Below are 4224 nucleotides of genomic sequence, written 5' to 3'. Positions count from 1 at the left end.
TTTTACATGTTGGTATTCCGACTGCTATGGATTTAATTGCCGACTGTCATTTTTTATTTGTATTTCACCCTTGCTATTTGAGTTTACATATTGTCATGTGGAGATAGTGAGTGAAGCTGTGGACGCTAGAAAATGGAGTGCCAAGTAGAGAAATCGGTACACTACCGACATAGTCTTCTGTATGAGTTCTACAGAGGGATGAGAACAGTGAAGGCAGCCAGAAACATTTCCGCCGTCTAAAGTGCAAGGCCACTGGACAGAGCGCGTCTTTTCTCGCTTTAAGGAGGATCGTTTTAACATTAGTGACTTTCCACGTTCAGGAGCACCTTCGGAGTTTCATGGAGATCGTTTAAACGCATTAATCCAAAATGGTCCACGTCAGTCTACTCTAGAACTGGTAAATTTGATGAACTGTGATCATTCCACCATCGAGCGACATTTGCATTCATTGGGGAGGGTACAAAAAACGGACATCACATGCTCTAAGCCAAAATCACAAAAATAATAGGGTGGCCATATGTTCATCTCTGCTTGCTCGTCATAAATTGACACGTGAAAAACACTGACAATTCCTATTTAGTATCGTCACTGGTCGCAAGAAATGGTGTCTTTATGCTAACACAAAGAAAAGAAAGGAATGCTTGAGCCCAAACAAAGCAGTAACTCCCCGCCCAAAAACTTGCACGCATGCGCAAAAGATAGGTGGAACAGCGACCGTGTGGTGTACTACGAAGGGCTACCCAAGGTATAACCATCACTGCTGACATTTATTGTGAACAACTGAGACATCGTGCAGGCGCAATTCAATAACAACGATCAGGAAGACTGTGTGAAGTGATGCAACTCCACGATAATGCTGTCCCGCATTCTTCTGGACTGACAAGAAACGCTATACCAGAGTTGGACTGGCCAACGGCCTTGCCGCAGTGGTTAACACCGATTCCCTTCAGATCACCGACGTTAAGCGCTGTTGGGCTGGGCTAGCACTTGGATGGGTGACCATTCGGTGTGCCGAGCGCTGTTGGCATGCGGGGTGCACTCAGTCCTTTTGAGGCAAACTGAGGAGCTACTTGATTGAAAAGTAGAGGCTCCGGTCTCGGAAACTGACATACGGCCGGGAGAGCGGTGTGCTGACCACATGCCCCTCCATATCAGCATCCGGTGACGCCTATGAGCTGAGAATGACACTGCGGCCGGTCATTACTGTTGGGCCTTCATGGCCTGTTCTGGAGGAGAGGAGAGTTGGACTGGGAAGTCATTTCGCAACCACCTTATTCGCCTGATCTTGCACCTTCAGGTTTTCGATATTTCCGCTGTCTAACGAACAACTTTCAAGGAAATTCCTTTCCAGATGAAAATGTTCTCCGAGCAAGGCTCGACGAGTTCATCGTCTAAGAAACACGTGATTTTTACAGTAACAGACTGTCGTAAATAGTGAAGGAGAATATATTACTGACGATAAGAGTTTCTGTTTTGTGTATATGTTATGTTTGTTACTCTTATGGGAAAAACGCTACGAACTTATGCAACAACCCAATAACTGACTGTGTCTCTGGTAATTAAAACTTATGTGATGTAATAACTGGTGTGTTAACAGTCCCCAATGTTTAGATAAATAAGAAACGTAAAGTAAATCCGTGTCACGCTACAATGTCGCGGTTTTTTTATCCTCCTGATGATATGCGTGCTGTTTAACTGCCACAACAGAGATTATCATTATTTTGTTTGTTCGTTACAGATGTAATAATTAACTGAGTTACAGTAAATTACTATGAATCTTTGACGTAGTTAACTCATGAGAGCGGAAAACTTGGTATTGTACACTCCTGGAAATTGAAATAAGAACACCATGAATTCATTGTCCCAGGAAGGGGAAACTTTATTGACACATTCCTGGGGTCAGATACATCACATGATCACACTGACAGAACCACAGGCACATAGACACAGGCAACAGAGCATGCACAATGTCGGCACTAGTACAGTGTATATCCACCTTTCGCAGCAATGCAGGCTGCTATTCTCCCATGGAGACGATCGTAGAGATGCTGGATGTAGTCCTGTGGAACGGCTTGCCATGCCATTTCCACCTGGCGCCTCAGTTGGACCAGCGTTCGTGCTGGACGTGCAGACCGCGTGAGACGACGCTTCATCCAGTCCCAAACATGCTCAATGGGGGACAGATCCGGAGATCTTGCTGGCCAGGGTAGTTGACTTACACCTTCTAGAGCACGTTGGGTGGCACAGGATACATGCGGACGTGCATTGTCCTGTTGGAACAGCAAGTTCCCTTGCCGGTCTAGGAATGGTAGAACGATGGGTTCGATGACGGTTTGGATGTACCGTGCACTATTCAGTGTCCCCTCGACGATCACCAGTGGTGTACGGCCAGTGTAGGAGATCGCTCCCCACACCATGATGCCGGGTGTTGGCCCTGTGTGCCTCGGTCGTATGCAGTCCTGATTGTGGCGCTCACCTGCACGACGCCAAACACGCATACGACCATCATTGGCACCAAGGCAGAAGCGACTCTCATCGCTGAAGACGACACGTCTCCATTCGTCCCTCCATTCACGCATGTCGCGACACCACTGGAGGCGGGCTGCACGATGTTGGGGCGTGAGCGGAAGACGGCCTAACGGTGTGCGGGACCGTAGCCCAGCTTCATGGAGACGGTTGCGAATGGTCCTCGCCGATACCCCAGGAGCAACAGTGTCCCTAATTTGCTGGGAAGTGGCGGTGCGGTCCCCTACGGCACTGCGTAGGATCCTACGGTCTTGGCGTGCATCCGTGCGTCGCTGCGGTCCGGTCCCAGGTCGACGGGCACGTACACCTTCCGCCGACCACTGGCGACAGCATCGATGTACTGTGGAGACCTGACGCCCAACGTGTTGAGCAATTCGGCAGTACGTCCACCCGGCCTCCCGCATGCCCACTATACGCCCTCGCTCAAAGTCCGTCAACTGCACATACGGTTCACGTCCACGCTGTCGCGGCATGCTACCAGTGTTAAAGACTGCAATGGAGCTCCGTATGCCACGGCAAACTGGCTGACACTGACGGCGGCGGTGCACAAATGCTGCGCAGCTAGCGCCATTCGACGGCCAACACCGCGGTTCCTGGTGTGTCCGCTGTGCCGTGCGTGTGATCATTGCTTGTACAGCCCTCTCGCAGTGTCCGGAGCAAGTATGGTGGGTCTGACACACCGGTGTCAATGTGTTCTTTTTTCCATTTCCAGGAGTGTATTTTTGGTTCTGAAGCAGGGAACCGGTTCCTTTCCACACATGTTATTTATAGTGCCTCTGAAATTCGTAGGGATCTTCAATCCGAATTTACAATATAAATATCCTGTACACGGATACCGATATATTAGCATATTGCAAGGAAAAGCTTCTCCCTCTTAGTAAACTATGATAAAGAAATTATCATCTCTACAAAACAGAGCGTGCTCTCTGAAGTCTTCCTATAAGACATTCTGTTTCTTTGCTGCAGAAATACATTTTTGAAGTACAATCAAATCGTGATTAAATTCGTATTTGTACAACACGTCTTACCTGACATGGCTGTACTCGTATTCTAGAGAAATAAATTCAGAACTCCAACCGACTATCCAGTTTTAGTTTCCTTCTGTGCTTTCTGTCAGCAACATTTTGAGTATGAATGCTGACATTCCTCTTTGAAAAGGGAGGAGAAGTAACATCTAGTATACCATAGGTAAATACAATATTGCTGAATCGTATATAAATTTATCACGTGCTGAGAACTAATGAGACATTCTAAATAGCACTTCCAACTTGTTCGTTAGCTATGCGTTGCTCAAACAAAATTTTTGTCTCAAGTATGACGTTATAATGGTGATTACGATCTTTGAAGACCCTGTAGCCGTAATTGCAATTTCCGAACAATATTGCGTATAATGTATCAGAAATGTTCAGCTTGTTTCGGAGATTTCTTCCCGTTTTCGCTCGAAGCGTTAACGGTACCTCATATATTGACGTGTAGTGACGTAATGGCAGTATACATCATCACACCTTCCGGTTGCGAGGTTAATTTTTTGTAATCCTGTGATTTGTAGCGGCACAGTCTTCGATAAAAAAAAAAAAAAATTCTAGCGTTCCGCATTCTATACCAGACACTGTTTCGATTTTGAATTAAAATCTTTAGCTACGTCGATCAGAGAAGTCCGCCTATCATTCTGTCGATGGTCTTGTCAAAAGAATATGC

At 46.7% G+C, this 4224-nt stretch overlaps 1 pseudogene; it reads left to right on the top strand.

The window, feature by feature from the left end:
* Positions 1–908: 908 nt before the first annotated feature.
* LOC124717968 lies at positions 909–1027 on the top strand (annotated as a pseudogene).
* Positions 1028–4224: the final 3197 nt, after the last annotated feature.

The sequence above is a fragment of the Schistocerca piceifrons genome, chromosome 1 (genome assembly GCF_021461385.2).
Source record: "Schistocerca piceifrons isolate TAMUIC-IGC-003096 chromosome 1, iqSchPice1.1, whole genome shotgun sequence".
Classification (NCBI taxonomy): domain Eukaryota; kingdom Metazoa; phylum Arthropoda; class Insecta; order Orthoptera; family Acrididae; genus Schistocerca; species Schistocerca piceifrons.
Note: the sequence above shows the minus strand (reverse complement) of the source record. Positions and strands in the feature narration are given on the sequence as shown.